General features: G+C 41.8%; 1 long non-coding RNA gene across 1 annotated transcript in view; it reads right to left on the bottom strand.

The window, feature by feature from the left end:
* Window positions 1-497: 497 nt before the first annotated feature.
* The window catches only part of LOC113966091, a 102,006-nt gene continuing 84,864 nt past the window's right edge, over window positions 498-17,639 (bottom strand). Inside the window, exon 5 of the long non-coding RNA XR_003533705.1 lies at window positions 498-3,302. This is a non-coding gene — a long non-coding RNA (uncharacterized LOC113966091). The remainder of the gene's footprint in view (window positions 3,303-17,639) is intronic.

A 17,639-nucleotide genomic window follows, 5' to 3' on the forward strand; every position in this document is an offset into this window, starting at 1 on the left:
GATTTTTATTTTAAAAGCAAGAAAAGTAAATTATTTTTCATTAAATATAACAGCTGCATTTAATTTTTTCCCTTTTGCCCAATCTTGAATGCAAAGAGAGAAGACAAAGAAAAAAATCTTCTTTTAAAAAAAATGTTGAAAATCTTTGTCAAACATAAACTTTCATGCTAGCATTTTCATCTGCGCAATACATCCTTTGGGGGCAAAAGTGTTCAGAGTAATTCTGACAGAGGCTGTGAGAAGGCAACACCTGTCTTTTTTTTTCTGCCTGTTTCATAGAAGGGACAGCACAAAAACCATTGCTCTGAAAAACAGTTCATGCCTTCAGGAGAGCTCTGAAACATTTGCCTGCAGTTAATCAGGAGCCATTGCTCAATGAGCTTCCATGTGTCTTTGCTGTGTGGAGCAGGGACTAAAGCAAGCACATGCTGTGGAAACTCAGACAACAGCAGTCCTTTGAGCAAAATTTTATTAAAACAAAAACCCAAAATCATCATAACAAAAACTAAACTCAACCAAAATGTGTCTGAGAAACAGAAATGTTAGCATACTCATTTCTTGATATTGTCCATAGCCTTTTATATATTCATGCATAATTTTCTACAGAAAGTTGCATAGCTTAAAGACAAAGGACAAGCTGGGGGGAATCTCATCTATAATAAGAAAAGCACAACTAAACAGAGATCTAGTTAATGAAAAAAACATCTTTGCTCAGAGACACTAGTCAATGGACTGAGTTCAGAGAATCAAACAAGAGTTTCATGCCCATTCCTCAGGAATACTCAGTTTTCAAATCATCTGTCATGGACTGTGCACTGAAACCCCATCAGAATATACCTGCTACAGCAAGAAGGTGTGAGAAGCTGTGGGCATACGTTGTCTATCAGGGTCTGATGGTGCTTCTGAAAATTGCATCAGATTATGTCTTCTGTTTGGCACTAAAATAATCCTGAGTCTTTTCATGGTGATACAAACACCATTTGACATGCCCCTGTGGATGGCTGACTCCCAGATGCCATTATTAGCTTGTGGCAAACACCTTAAAGTTTCTTTAACCTTCTTAGTAAGTCTACTTTGTATCTGTGTTGCTCATTCCCAACAGATTTGAGGAACATTGGTTTTGGTTGTCCCTAAGGCAAGGATGAGTACAGGAGGGGAGCCCAAACAGGACTCCTTGATTACCTGAGATTTGCTCTGACAGATTCATTTTTAGTAATTGCGCCTGCACACCTGATTTAGGGCTCTTCAGCAAACAGTAGTGCAAGCTGATTTCTTTGAAAGTAAATACCCAGTAGTCAGGACTATGACAGGTGTTACAGATGGGACTAGTAATTCACTTAACTGTGTCTCTAACCCCCTCTTTTCTATACATTTCACCTCAATATTCTCCAGGGCAATCACTAGCCCTGCTAAATTTGTGGTTCTCATTTAATTCCCTGACATGTTCTTTTTTAAGGCTTTATTTTCAGTTATTGAAGTACAAGAAATTGCTTTTGGCCTCAAGCCTTGGTTTCCAGAAAGGTAACAAGAGATTTCACTCTTGGTAACTAAAACGAAATGCTTTCTGTTTTTGCGTGAACATGTCTCAGGGCTTTTCTGAGCCCAACTGCACTTTTTCACAACAGTTCATGTTCCCAATGGAGGCAAATCTTTTCCTGCTCTGCCAGTGGAGGGCACAGTGCTCAGACCAAACCCTGGTGATAAAGAAGTAGCTTAATTCAAGATGAACGTCTTGCATTTAGAGACAGTCAACATATCCCTCTGCTCCAGGGCTTCTTAATTTACCATACAACAGGGGGTCCCCTGGGTGGGGGGATCTAGCTGCATGGGGTCAGGTTCAGAGACAATCCTAGCAGGAGTCACCCAGTGCACACCACAGCATATTCTTTGGAAACAGGCCCGTGGTCATACAGGCTGTGGTCACACAGCCCATGGTCATACAGCCTGTGACATGTTTCGGGTTATGAGGTAAATGCTGCAGAGGGCACCTCCCTGAGGAGGGATGTAGATGCACATGTAGATGCCATGCACAAGTAGTCATTCTTTTCATGGCATTGCATCAGAAATGTTACTGTAATCATTACAAATTATGTCTGCTGGATAATCTTTTCTTTCCTTTATCTAGTCTATAATTACAGCACCTACAAACAAACAAACAAAAAAACCTTATTGGATTTTTTCTGTCATGATCTATGTTTAGGGCTTGGCAGGATCCAATTTTAATTTCAACTTCAATGATAACACTTTATTACCCGTGTTCTTTATTTATAGTTACACACTGCTTATTTATAATTATGTAAATATTTTTCAACTTGCATCCAGGAAAGCACTACTATCATGGGTTGAAAGAAAAGCAGCTTCTCTCTTTTGAATAGCTGGCGTGATTTCAAAGAGATAGGGTCTACAAATTCATCTGCCATCACAAAATTTAGCCCTTAATCTATACAGAAAAGAAATGACAAATAGATTACAAAACCCTTCCTGACAGAGCCTGTCCATGCTCTGTTTTCTTGGAATACTGCACAAGGTGACAACATGAATCACAAGAAACATTCAACGTGAGCTTGAGCAAGCTAGAAAATGCTCTTTTTTCTTTGGAGGAGGGAGAAATAAATTATGTTATTAAAAACAGAGATGAGCTGAGAAAAAAAATTCTTTTAAGTATTTTGTGCATTTTAGATAGCCCAAGAAGATCCCATATGGAATATGAGCAAGTGTTAACAGAAAGGTCATTAATCAAGTAATACGCCTACTGGAAACAAATCCCACAACAGCTCAGAAAAAAAACAGACAAAAAGTTAGCCCGTGGTTAGATAAGTAAATGGATGTCTGTGTGGGAGCATTATTGCAGAGAGGAAGCAGCATGAGATTGGGCAGCCACAGGTCAGGCATTTCATCATCCAACTCTCCAGTACCCCAGCACTCCAGTAACAATCAGATGATACCCAATCAGCAGAAAAAGTTTCCTAAATCAAAGCTGCTTGCTAGAGAAAGAGAGCACAGAAATGTCCACCGGGAGGAAACCTCTGGTTTATCCAGGAAAATTGATCCCCAAGACTGCTGTGTGACCTTGTCTGGGGACAGGGACCAGGTTTCCTCTGACTCCAGTCAAGCTGAAGGATTTCCCTGCACAGGAAAGTAGTGGGACTTCGGGTATGTTGTCTGCATGCCTCCACCCACAATGGTCACTTCCTTCACAAGGTACCCAGGCAGGAAGCTCCTTCTTCACCTTCTTCCAACAAGCAGGGCTGTCCAATGCAGTGTTGCTGGGAACTCTGGTTGTTGTTCAGTAATGCTGAAAGCTGAAAAGTATTATGTCAACATTTTCATGTACAAAGGGAAAGCCTTAATTTTGAAAGAATTTATAATAGCTCAAAATAATTGGTCCCTGCACGCAGTAAACATGGGAGTTATTGGTTCGGGGCTGCAGAGTGGGTAATGGGAGATGACTGCTACCATCTTGACATTGATATTTTTGCTGAATGGTTTGGCAAAGCAAATCAAAAAAGCCAAGGCTATAACTGTTTTCTGTTGTCACCTTAATAATCTTAAGTGCTCTGAGGAAACTGCCACTAAGCATTTTACACAAAGTATTTGTGGAACAGGCCTTAAGAATTATTGTTAGTAAGAGAATAACAGATAATAATGAGCATTTTCTCCCAGTTAGTGTACTAGTGGAGAATTTACAAGTCCTAATGTGCACTAAATTTGAAAATTATAATTTTAATACTATCATGAAGAGTATTTAAATCTGAAAGAAAATTACAGGCTAACTAACTAGGGGATCTGAAGTACAATTGTCAGAGCTGAAACATCCTTACTTCCCCACACAAAAACAACTAAGTCCATCAATCTCAAAGTTTTTATTTGATACTCCATTGCCAGGAAATGTTTTCAAATTCAGATGAAGGGAAAAAAAATAACAATCCTAAATATATCATTAAAAGCTTTGTGGAGCTAGTAAGACAGACATTAGGTCAACTTAGAGTCCTTGATTTATGCCAGAGATGTAGCCATGCAGCAGTACAAGAGAGCTGAGTGTCCAACACTTGTCTAACAAGATGTTATATTTTTCCACATGCAATGAACAGCTCTTTACCAAGTCAGAGGAGAAAGCAATCCTCCAAACCCTCCTTAGTTGACAGGTTGGGCAGAGATGCCTTTGTGATGAAATTCAGTTCTTGAACAGGTCCAAATTAATAGCATCTTTTGGTCTGCCCTGAAATTTGATGCACCTCACAGAGATTGTAAGGCTGAAGTTATGGACTGAGGGAAGCAGATAGGATGCATCAGTTTGTGGAGATGGTTCTCCCTATACCAGGTGCTCTTTCAGCAATATGTGCATGGGTGAATAAGTACAGATGTGTGTGAAGATTGGGGGAAGCAAACCATGGTTTTTGAACAAGCTCAGTCTCTCAGCATGTACTCTGCTGTGTCTTGACATCAGTTCACCTTTGATGACACAATATTGGCAGCAAACCTCAGGAAGCATCTGGTTGCCTTGGTAGGTAAATGAGCAGCAGCTGGGAAAAAAATTGAGTTCATGTGGGGACAGAGGCATTGAAGGGCTTTCTGAGCTATTGATTTTTGTATGTGCTCAAGGAAGAACAATGGGGAAACAGATTTTTTGTCAGCTCAGGTTACCCAGAAATTTCTATAGTTTGCCCTGCAGCCCAGTTGCCAGATTGATTGAACCTGGTTAACACTGCTTAATAACCAGCACAAACGATCTTTGAAGCAAAAATGCTTGAGAAAAATCTGCTCCAAATCCTTGCTAAAGAAATTTGTATCTTAAGTTGCAACACAAAACATTTTGTGTGAATCATAGAATCATAAAATATCCTGAGTTGGTAAGGACCTATCAGGATCATCAAAGTCCAGTTCCTGGCCTTGCACAGAACCACCCCAAGAATCATACCCATATGGTTGAGAGTGTTGTCCAAATGGTTTTTAAACTCTGTCAAGCTTGGTGCTGTGTTCATTCTCCTGGTTCCAGTGCCCAACCCCCTTCTGGGTGAAAAACATTTTCCTAATATTCAACCTAGACCTTCCCTGACACAACTTCAGGCCATTCCCTTGGGTCCTGTCACTGGTCACCACAAAGTAGTGCCTGCCTCTCCTTTTCCCCTCACAACGAAGTTGTAGACTGCAGTGAGGTCTCCCCTCAGTCTACTTCAGGCTGAACAGACCAAGTGACCTCAGCTGCTCCTCATATGGCTTCCCCTCAAGGCCTTTCACCATCTTTGTTGCCCTCCTTTGGACACTCTCTAAGAGCTGAATGTTTTTCTTATATTGTGGCACTCAAAACTGCACACAATATTCAGGGTGAGGCCACACCAGTGCAGAGCAGAGCGGGACAATCCCCTCCCTCTACTGGCTGGCAATGCCCCCAGGACATGGTTGGCCCTCCTGGCTGCCAGGGCACTGTTGACTCATTCAATTTGCCATCGACCAGGACCCTCAAGTCTCCTTCCACAGCACTGCTTTCCAGCATCTCATTCCCCAGTCTGTACATACATCCAGGGTTGCCCCATCCCAGGTGCAAAATATGGCACTTGTGTTTGTTAAACGTCATGCAGTTGGGGATTACCCAGCCCTCTAACTTATCAAGGTCTCTGCAGGGTCTCTCTGCCTCTGAGGTAGTCGACAGTTCCTCCTGCTTTAGTTTCATCAGCAAACTTACCTCGTATGTCTCTGTGTCCAGGTCATTTACGAAGATGTTGAAGAGACAACATGTTGAAGAGAATACTGAGGTCTATCATAGGAGAAAACCAGTGGTGACCATCAGCTGGGATGGCCATTGCCCAGCTATGTGGCCCAGCTATACTTTTCTACAGGTGAGTGTCATGTATCAATTAGGTGCTGGGGTCATTCTTGTCCAGTTTCTGCCTCTGCCCTCTGCATGGCTGGACCTCAGGCATTCTGAGCCATGCAGCTGCTAGGTGAGCAGAGGACACAGCATCTCTTCCCCCCACACTCCACAGGTTTTCTGCTCCTGTCCAACCTCATCCTGCTCCTACAGACATTGCAGTCATTTTAATTTTGCAAGAACATGCATGATACTAAGATGTATTTCCAAGCTCCTGTATTCCTTATATTCCTTACATCTTTCCTTGCAAGCACGTGCAGCCACTGCACAGGTTGCACTTGCTTTAGGACTGTAGCTGCTTCTGCATATGATGCTGTGCTCATTCCCTCACTGATGCCTCGGTGTCAAAGGTTCCCTCAAAATAATTCATACCGAGGTGAGGGGGTGCAAGATGGCAGTTAATAGCCATTTTCACACAACATTTTGAGAAATATCTGCACCCAGGACCAATTCAAAACACAAGTCTTCCTTTCCATGCATTTTTCTCTCTGCTGTTCACTCAGCTCTAATCATTAGGACCTGATCGCTTCAGCAAAGATGAATGCATTGACCGACTATTTTTGTGTCCTGTTGTTCAGAAATCATTGTTCCTGTCACATAATAACTGTAATTACTACTTTTCTAGGCCTTTGGCCGATTGTCTTAGCAGAAGAGAAAAACAACATCTGAAAAAGGAAGGTGCAAAATCGGACATCTTGGAAATAAAAATAACCTCTTACCTCTTGCTAATAAAGTTGTTCCCTTTAGGTCAGAGCCCATATGCATGCACATGTGCACACAGTGCTTCCTCTACTCTACAGTGCCTGGGGTAGTTTGCTTAATTTTAAATTGGCCGAAGTAGATGAAGGGTGGCAGAAGGTTATTTTTAATCTGTTAATATGTTATGGGAGACTGTTGCAGCAAGAAGGTGGGGAAAGGCAGAGGGAAAATGTAAAGTAAGTTTGTTTGAATTAAAAGAGCACATGATTTCAAAGCTCCTGGTGCCAGACTTTTATAGTAGCAAAAAAAGACCTTTTTTTTCCCCTGCTTTTCTTATTCCATGAGAAGACATGTCCCTGTGTCAAACATGGGAGCCTTGGCTTGGCTGAGTCTGTGGTAAAGGAATAAGTGACAGCCTCACAACTGGACTTTTCCAGAAAGCTCCTGGCTGTTTACACAGCTCAGCATAACAAGGAGTGTCACCACTAATACACAGAGGAACTATGGATTTAGAACCACACTGTTAGCCTGCCTGACTCTGGGAGATGGTGGGACCTGACCAGACAGGCAATCAGAGGACATCCTTTTCCCTGGGCAGCTGTCAGGTCCCTGCTATTCCCACTCCTTCCTCTTTGAAATATCAATTTATTCCTGCTTCTCATGCTTAGTATGTCTTTTTTTTTCCTTTTTTTCTTCACTTTATACAAGAGAATTCTTAGCAATTTCAGACAGGTCCAGCTGTGGTTAATTTATCATGAAGAAAGTAATATCAAATGGAGCAGTGCTGGGGAAACAAACAACCCAGTGCAAAGCCTGCCCCTAATTGATTGATGAAAGGAAAATTAGGGCTGCCTCCAGAAACAATTTCCATAGCAATGGGAATAGAGAGGAAGCTGTGCTGAGAATTGTGGGCAACCCCCTGCAGCTCTTTGGCCTCTGAATTGCTGGGCACATCAGCGCTGGCAGCAAGGTGCCAGCCAGTGTGCCTGGGGCTCCTACCAGCAGCCAGTGGTGGATGCAACAGGTTAGCATGGGACCACTCTCCCACTGATGGACCCCCAGGACAGGGCACAGCACAGGGCCCATGGTCAAGCCCAGTTAGGGAATTGTGAGCACAGTGCTGTACTGAGGGATGGAGATTAACTTCCTCCCCCAACTCTGCTCTGCCCCCAAGGAAACAGATGCCATTTTTGTGGTCTTTTCTGTTCCTTTGCATTTCTTTCAGGCAAGGAACAAAATGCTGCCTCAGCCCAAGTACTGATTGCTACCACTTCAAACAGACTGACTTTCTTTTATTTTCTCTGTAACAAAGTCATTCAGGAGACTTCCCAGCAAGAGTTTTCGCCCTTCAGAAAAAGTCCTTCAGGTGCCCTGGACAATTGGGGTACACTGGCAATTATTGAGACCACGTTCTTTGTTTTTGATGGTTAAGGTAGTTTGCTTTAAAATTGACTAATGATATGGGGCATGTCTTTTATTTGCTTGATTGGAGGTGTCTTAAGGAAGGCTTCATTTCAGGGAAGGAAGTCCACTGCAGGAGTCTAAGGGTGGGGAACCACAGTTGTCCACATTGCCAGCTGCTTTTGAAAACCTTGTTCATGCAAATTTGTGTGTGCCTTTTGTTTGTCAGGCAGGCCACAAAAAGAAAAATTAAGTTCCTGGCAGCTAAATAATGAGTAAATGTTACTCTTAATTTGGTGTAATACAAAATTACCAGTTTACAAATTTTAATAGACCTTAGAGAAAAAACAGCTCAAAGAGAAAAAAATAAATAACCCTAATTCTGGACTTGAAACTTGAAAAAAACAAATTAATCCATTTTCATAGTTGTCCATTGGGCACACTCTCCCCAGGTCTTACATTTACCAAGGCTTAATTCCTACTCTGTAACGGCTCAATCCTGACAGGAATTCGGCACCTAGATAGGAGGAGCCATTTCTTGCAGCACGATGCTGTAGCTGGCTTCACCTCTATGCCTTAAAGCCATACCCTTTTCAAAGCCAGAATGTACACTACTGCTTTTGGCAATGTTTTGATTGCTGGTTATGACCAAGACAGGGTCAGAAGAAAAGAAAGGCAAGGTTGATGTGAATTTCTCCATGCTACCTTTGTCTGGCTCACCTTTTTCAACAGTATTCCTGAAGTAAGTGGAAAGACTGATCACTAAAAAGCCTCTCTCCTAATGTGTGGCCTCTTCATTATCATCATCAGTACCAGCAGTCTACAGAACATGTAGAAGAAACTTCCTGAAAGGAAACAGCCAGAAGACAGAGAGAGAAAAACAAAGGTCTTTTCCAACCTAAACCATTCTACGATTCTATGATATGTAATGCACCAATCGACGTGAAGATGGATTTCTCTCAAAGCAACATGACACATCTTTATCTGCCTGAATTTATAGGAATAAATTTTACAGCGCTGCTTTTCGGGGCAGACAAAAGTTAGCAGGCTCTGAGGAGCATACATATTTCAGTAATTTGTAAAAAGTTAAAGAGTCAGTGTATCAGAGAGATGACTTAAGGGACAAAAATAAACTGGAGAGAAAAGGAGACGATGGAAAAAGAGCAGTGCTAAGGATGAAGTTGAGCATTGGTAAAAATTTCTACTTATTTGCTAAATGCCCTTTCAACAGCATCCACTTTCCGGGAAAAACTCAAGCTTTCTGTTGAAAAGCAATTGAAATATTGTTATGTTTGGAGCATTTTCTGATATTGAGCTTTTTAGTGTAGTAATTAAAATTTGCCAGGGAGGGAAAACATCCTCCAATGCTGTTATTGCTGTTGACAATTTTTAGTAAGAAATCTCTCCTTCCCTACCTTCACTAGGGAATGAAAAGCTTGCACTTGATGAAGAGCTAGAGCAAAAGACAAACAAGGAGAATGACAAAATTAGACAAGTCAAAGCATCCTGATTTGTTTTTTATCTACTTTTTGGTACTTTCTCTTCTTAGCTTCTTGTCTGTTTCTTTTCTACTTGTCAGGGCTCTTCTTTTAGGCTAACAGATTTTTGCACAGGGATTATTACTGAGTTTTCACAAAGGTTAGCATGTTGTGGGTTTGACTGGCAGAGGGTTTAAGGGTTACAGCATATATCAGTCACCGCAGACAGACAGCTAGAAGGAAAGGTCATCTGGACAGCCCTTTGCTATAGTAAACAGCAAGGGAACCCAACAAGAAGGTTGAAATTTTCAATGCAAAAAAAAAAAAAAAAAGTGAGAAAAAAGTGAGTAGAGCTTTTGTTCTAAAAGAGATCAGCTGAAAACCATCACAACCAGCACACCTGCTGTCTGAGCATTCAGTCAGAGTCTGGAAAATGCTGTTGCTGAAGGCTGGTAGTTTTGCTACGTGCTGTATTTAGCTCCAGCTTACAGTCTTACATGCCATCAAAACCAAGGCAAGACTACATATTTGCTAGCTATACTTGAGCAGTCTTTCTCAGCTTAAACTCAAGCACCTGCTTTATGACCTCACTAGGGCTGGATTATCAAGGCCCTGGTGCTTGTTCACAAATATTTACAGGGAAGGCATGATACTCAGATGGAAGTGGCATTGTTTCTAGAGAAAACAATCAGGACTAACAGGGTAAGCACAGAGCAGACGTGACAGTGTCAGCTAGAGACAGGAGCTGATACCGCTAGGGTGGCATTTTAAATATACTCTTCTATGGTTTATTTGCAAAGAATGAACATAATGCTCCAAGAGATGAAGAACTCCACCTGCTCTGGAGATGTAGCTATAGCAACCTCCACATGATTACATTGCTAATCTGCAGGTGTTGAAGAGGCATAGATAGATGCTGTTGAGTAATTCAGCTTCAAATAGATACTTTGATCTGCATAACAGCTTGCATTCATGTCCTAAATATGGATCATTTCCAGTTCTGCAATTCTTCTTTATAACAGCAAAATTCCAATCCTTTATTTTATAAGGGGAGTCTTAAAACTTGCCCATGCTAACTAACAAGATAACCAGATCCCTTAATTTCGGGTTGGGCAGGAGCAGGAGGAAAAGAAACCTTTTCACTGCCAAAACTGTCTGAACTGTTTCTTGCATATTTTATCTGCGTGACTCTTCAATGGGAACAAAACCAAACAAAAAAGAAAAGTCGTTCTACTTTCCTGTATACATGATGTACTGATGAATCAATTGCATCTTCACATTAAAGACAGTTTATTCTTCTGCAGACACTGGCAGCAGTGTCTGAACTTGTACCAGATCAGATCATGCTTCATTAGCAGCCACAACACTGTTAAAAACATCAAGCTAACGTCTGTCCTGCTTTTTTCTCCCCAAGATATAATTGAACTTGGTGGGGTTGCCTGGGATGGAAGTCAATGCAGAATATGGCTCATCACCAGAGAGCTCCAAAGGAACCTGAACCTTTGATAAGCAAAATCTGCAATTCACTGATTCAATAAAAGAAAGGAATTAAACAGCTCCAAGAGAAAAATGACCCTTCATTGTGTTCCCTGCTAATCTGCTGGAGCACTCCTTTGGAAGGGTAGTTCAGCCACACACTCATCATTTCATGAAAGCTAGCTAAGGACATTTGATGAAGCTTCTAAAGTCTGCATAACATGCCTCTTTCCTTCTCTCCTTTTTTATTTTCTTTGCCTTATGAGCAACCTGCAGCCCAGTTGCTCCCTTCACTTCCTGAAGAACCTATACTGCCCTGCTTCCTGTCCCTGCTTCATTTATTTCTTCACAGATTTCTGCACAATCGCCTTATTTATTTATCGGAATGACTTTCTGTGTTAAAGAACAACAAATTAAAACAGAAAAGGCATTTGAAATTAATTGGTCAATGTTGAATGCTTGCCTTTCGCATGAACTGCATGCATGTGGCAATAAAGTGGACCACGGCACAACAGTCGACTCTTTTTTTCCAAGGGAGCCTGTCTCATCCCTTGCCTAGGACACAGCTTTTCCAGAAAATGATATCTTATTGCTGAATTCAGACATTCTTCATTCCACCCCAAAGCTCCCTGTCCCATTGCCTTTCTACTGGTTTTGCCTCCACTCTCCCCTCCTGCCCCACTGACCTCCGACCCTATCTTGGTGTCCTGCGTTTTGTCACAGCCCCAGACCCCTTGCATCCACTGCCCTGGCCATCCGGGCTACCCCTGCCACCAGAAGCCACTAGGCTCCTTCACCTTCTGCCTACCTGGGACATTTCAGACTCTTTTTCCCTGGCTCCTGTGGCCTTTCCTTTGTGCCACCCATCACTGAGCGGCTCCGACCACAGGGGCTACCCACCCCTTGCAGCTTTAGGGGGCAACTGGAGAGGGGAATTACAGCATCTGTCTTGCACACTGAAGGGAAGCAGTGCCGTGGTCTTTCTGGTCTTGGCCCTGGGTGTCCTGCACACTGATGCTTTGCACATTGGACAGATCTGTCCTGCCTGGTTACCCTCTAGCAACCTCACTTCCCACGACAGGAGTCTGTCTGAAACCACAAACTCCCTCTCAGTAGAATCATGTCAATTATATGCCTCTCTTCTAACTCTTTATTAATTAAATCTTCCATTAGTTTCTCCTTTATTTAGCCTGATATTGATATCAAGTAAACTAGACTATATTCACCTGCATGGTTTTATTTGTCTCAGAATTTTTACACAATATTGACATTGAACTGTGAGAATTTACCCATTTTAAGAAATATTAATATTAATATTAAAAAGTACATACACATGCTAAAAATATCCTTCATTGACTCTTGTGGGCCACTTTTGTGGACCTTTCTATTTCAAAAATGGTTAACTAGTGCAAGTTGTTCAATATCTTTCTTAATTAGTAATGTGTCAGAAAATACATTATTCCAAATAGAGAGCAGAAATAATTGTAGAACAGTTTAGAGTTTTTCTTCATTGTTATTAATGACTAGGCTATCTTCAGCTAGTAATAAGTCTATGGCATTGATAGTTTTTCTGCTATTATTCATATCTTTTCAAGAAAATACTTCTTCTTAAACAAAGTCTGACCATCCATGAAGTTTTTTCTGATGTCTTTAGTATCCTTTATCAATTTTCTACACCTCATAAACTCTTATTTATATGGATTTTTATTACCTCCCCCTTTTTGCCATATGTTGCATATTGCTTTTTAATTCGTTATTCCTGCCTTCATTCTTCCATTGAAAGAGAATGTGCTTTTCACCAATATTATTTAGCTCCTTTGCTGTGAAGGAATGGCTTTTTGGCCATTTAATATGTGCTTCTGCCTAATAACTTTTTACACTTAGTTTCACTTGTAACTTTTCTCGGTTTGGGAAACTAGTATCTTTAACTACTGAGTGCATGTGGCACTTGAGGTTACACAACTTGTCAAGACAGTGATGGCAGCTGTCCCTAGGCAGCCTGTGATTTATGCTTCGGCACAGTTTTCCTTGCCACACAGTCCAATTCCAAAGGAGGACACCAGTCTGCACCAGGCCCGGGGTTGCAAAGGGTCTCTCCTCTCTGAAGGTGTTGGTTTCATAGGTGTATGCAGTTTACGAAGCTGTTCCTGACACACAGGCAGAGGAGGTTTGCTGCCCCTGAGATGCCCACCATCCCCAAACCAGCAACGGTGGAGAATGTGTCACCTTCCATTTTATAGCCAGTGCCCTGCCCAAGCAGGTTTTATCCAGTGCTTTTAACACTGTCATCATTTAAAACCTTCCAGGCTGTTTCAGTAGGCCAGTTATATCAGATTTCTTCCCACTGGGGGTTACTTTCATTTCCTCCTGCTTGTTTCCCAAACTCCTCATATTGGTTTATAAATGCATGGAAAACAAGGGCTCTGGTGACACAGGAGATCGGAAGGGTCTCTGGCCAAATGGGAGCCCCTGACCCACATAGACTCATGGAAATGGGAAGAGAACCTGAGAGGGAGAAAGAGGCTGGCTCAGAGGTCAGGACAGAGTTGAACTGAACTCTCCCTTTTAATCCTCTGCCTCGACTGCAAGACTTATCTTTCCTCATGAATTGCTTTTGAGCTGTATTGCTCCCAGATGTGCAGAAGTGTTTTTAGCGAGCCCAAATAGCCTCTCAGTTATCTAAGCTGAGAAGGAAATGTCATATATTGCTGAGGGAAAATCTTAACTTTCTCTCTGTATGTGCATGCTGGTCCATAGCAGAAATAGTTCCATCTAGAAAAATATTATTTTGGGAATCAGAATCAGCACTTTTTTTTGTTCAAATGTGCTATTTTTCACTTTGCTTGGCACTTCAAGTGCAAGGTCATGTGGCAAATCATTACACTAACAATGTTTATCTCTGTTTGAAGAATTCTGTCAAGAATTGATTTGAAAAAGGTTTGGGTAGGGCCTTTTTTTTCCTTGACAACAGCTCCATTATTCAATGCCTGTTTATGTAAAATCATTTGCTGCAGAGATATCTTCATTTTAATTGTAGAAAGAAGCCAAAAAAAAAAAAAGTCACCAATATTCTTGAAGGAAGAATAGTCTTTTTTAAAATTTTAATGTTAAATTTTATCACATCCCCACCCATGGATTCTATAAAAATTCAGGGAAATATTGTTTAGAGAGGTGCCTGGGGATCACTTGGGCAAGCCTCAGTCTTGAAGCTGGAGCAGCATCAACCTAGCTCAGTCCAGCCTGTGCACTCACACATATACACAGATTTCTATCTCTGTGTGTATGCACATATACACCAAATGACAACTTTCATAGGCCCTTACTGTTTTCAGTAGTCTTTAAAACCTTACACAGGTGCCGTATTTTAGAAATACAGTTTTTAACACCAGCTGGTTTCAGTGTGCTAAGTGTTTTATCTAGCAGATTAGATTACACACCCTAGGGAAGAAAGCGACTTAACCGCATTGTACAGCAGGTAAAGTGCTTTGGGGTCTGTGTTGTGTCATTAAGACCAACATGAGGAAGCAGCAAGACTTATCTTAATCTTGCTGATTGCCTCAATTAACACAGTCCCTATAGTGTCCTCCTTGATATCTAATCCCCACAGTTTCTTGTTCTGTATTTTGCTCTGACAATTTTATCAGATCATTGCTAAGGGTATAAAAGTACATATTAAGTAAGCAAGGATGTGGCAGTTATTTAGAGAAGCCACGTGCTTAATTAACATGGAAATCAAGCAATGGATTATTAAGTCTTTCACATAAGGGAAGAAATGTACTAGATACATACAGGCCCTAAAAATAAAAAGCCAAAAAAAAAAAAGAAGGAAGAAAAAATGTATAGGAGGGTAATTATGAGCAGAATTCAAAAGTTATGCCATTCATAACAACCTGTCTACCCCCGGCAAACACTTTCATCATTTGGAAATAGCTTTTCATATACAGCAACATAAGCAAGCGGCAAAAAAGAGGGGGGCTGTCCTCCCACATATCACACATCCAAGATGTAGTGAAATTATCTCTAGACTCATGGGACTTTTCCTTATTCCTGAGGGTAGCCTCTACTCCCAGAGCAGTCCTCCGTGCATTCCTCAGTCATGCGAAGACAAAAAAACATGAAGATGCAGATCTAGGGAACTTGATGAAATGATGATCTATATCTTTCCAGCCAATTCTGCAAATGATGCCTAGCAAAAAGATTGCTATGCTGGGAAACAAACGAACAAAAAAATCCCTAGCTGAGAGTAAAAGTCAGTTTGGGAGGCCGACAACCTTGAACTGGCAATGAGTGCTGCTACCAGAAGCAATCCCATGGCTGAAATTGCTTTCTGCTCGCTGATGTGCCATCTGATGCTCTGGACAGCTTTCAATAAGTGTCCCAGGGCCAGGATGCTGCAGGGAGTGAACATGACCATCAAAAGGGAGCACCTGCGGGTCCTTCCTTAGGACAGCAGGTAGGTAGGCAGGCAGTAGTCGTTCTCCACTGCATGCATCCTGTAATGAAACCTCATCTTGAGAATTGTGTCCATATCAGTTTGAGCTTTCTTTCTTCTGAAGTCTCAAGATGAGAGCCTCTAGTTTAGAGATTTGCCTTCTTTTTCCTTTTTTCCCCATCCCATCTCACCCACAGTGTACAACACACGGGATCATGTTTTGAGGAGAATGATGGAGAGCGAAATGTTCATATCAACCCCTGCATACTTAATCATGTCAATCCTTAAATATTTTACCTGAATCAATCTTTTAAATCAGCTCAGCACTCACTGGCTCACTGGGCAACTGCCACGAAAGAGCACAGCAGAGGCTCTGATGGTGAATGCCTGTTGCAAAGAGTTTTTCCTCTCTTTTCTCTGCCAAAATTTTAAGCTGTGTACACCTGTTTCTAAGCTAGGAAATCCACTCTGTCTTTTGTATTGCCTTTCCTAACTGACTTCCTGACTGCATGTTGCAGTGAGATGCCAAGACAGCACCAAAAGGAAATATTTCTGGAAGAAGAACAAATCTCTACTAGTGGAGTCCTATGTAAGAATATCCCATCCTTACTGCTCACAATGCAAACAGCACCTCATTTGCATTTCTGTGGTTAAATGTAGATAGTCTAAAATAAGTCATTGTCAGACTCCTGTAAATATTGATGACTGCTCTGGGACCTGGTTTGTAACCATTTCTTTCTCTTCTGTCACAATCTGAGAGCAACATATTAGCAGAGACACCGATGGGAGGCAAATAAATACCTTTGCCTAGTGGGTGACAACAAAAGAAAAGAAGAAAGTTACGGAGGAAAATTTCCAGATGAATAATGAATCGAGCCAGGTTGGAGGCTGGCGAATCTCAATTAGAAGTCTGACATATTGTCGGTCTCCTGCCTTTGCAGTCCCGGCACTCGAAGGGCTGCTCGGTACCAGCCGCACGTCTGAGTGTTTCCCACCTGTTGGTGACTGTAAGGCCAGTGATGGAGCCTGTTGTAGGACCAGGTGAGATGCAGTCACCCAGGCTGGGGACAGCACTACTGCTTCTCTCATGCAGACGAAAGGACAGAGAATGTGCCAGCAAAAATGATGGAGAAAGGTGACTGTGGCCACCCCGCTGCCCTCCAGAGATTATCAACAGATCTGGTGAATTGTATTCATCTTGTCTATTGTGAATAGATCTTGACAGTTTTTCTTTCTGCTTTTATTTTTTTTCCCTAATGACAGTTTCAACACTGCTATTTGAGATGTCTTGGTGAAGTGCCTGAAGTTACAAAGGAGGGAGTGAGAACATCAATCTGCATCTGCTCTCTCCTGCAGAGAGTTGTCATTAGTCATCTTGTCTGGACTAGCAGGTGAGGGATAGTATGACCCAAAGGGCAGCCCTAGAACTAGAAGGCAGGTGAGGTTCTCCCAGATTGTGCTATGAGAAGGTCACATCTTTGGGCCTCAGTTTCTCCAACTGTAAAATGAGAAAAACACTTATTGCTCCATTTTATTTCATGTCTTGGAGGAAAAGTACTCGGTAAGTGCTACAGTTTATTATTTTAATGTGACTGTAAAATCATGATGTCTTTATTGCAAAATGATCTTTAAAACATGAAGCATTAGGATGGTGACTGAAATCATTAGTATCAAATTGTTCTGCTTTTGCCCTGTCACATTGATACTTCAAAGCAAAATTGTCCTGTGGGTGTTTATAAGAGTTTATGAGGATAACTTGTCTTTTCAAACCTTGTTCAGGAGGGCAAAAAAGCCCCCAGATGTTTTCTTAATGAAAAAGGACTAAGGTTTCTGCCTGTTTAACTCTGAAGCTGTCCCTTAATATTTAAATTCCTTACTCGCTAACAATCAATGTGATGAACAATCAACAGGATGTCAATGAATCTTCAATTTTTCAGAAGTGATGCCGGCAGATGTCCCCACACCTTAGTCCCATCCAAGGCTATTGAGCATACTGAAGCACTGAAGAGGTGACATACGTGGTGCCCCATTCCTCCATCTGCCTGCAGCAGGGGAGTGAAGGTGTCTCTGCTCTCTGGTGTGAGCGTCCGCTGGCAGGGACAGGTTTCTCTGTTGTTTTGGGGTGCTTGACACCTGGCACAGGGAAGCCACATCCAGGACACAGCTGTCTTGGGTACAACTTCATCAGAAATACAGTACAAACAAGATGGCACTGTGCACTGCACAGCTGCTGGGCTTGCTTGGTTCTCCAGAACTGTCCTATCTTCTCTGTCTTACAGGTTAT

The sequence above is a fragment of the Neopelma chrysocephalum genome, unplaced genomic scaffold (assembly GCF_003984885.1).
Source record: "Neopelma chrysocephalum unplaced genomic scaffold, ASM398488v2 Primary Assembly neopelma1_22b, whole genome shotgun sequence".
NCBI classification, from domain to species: Eukaryota; Metazoa; Chordata; class Aves; order Passeriformes; family Pipridae; genus Neopelma; species Neopelma chrysocephalum.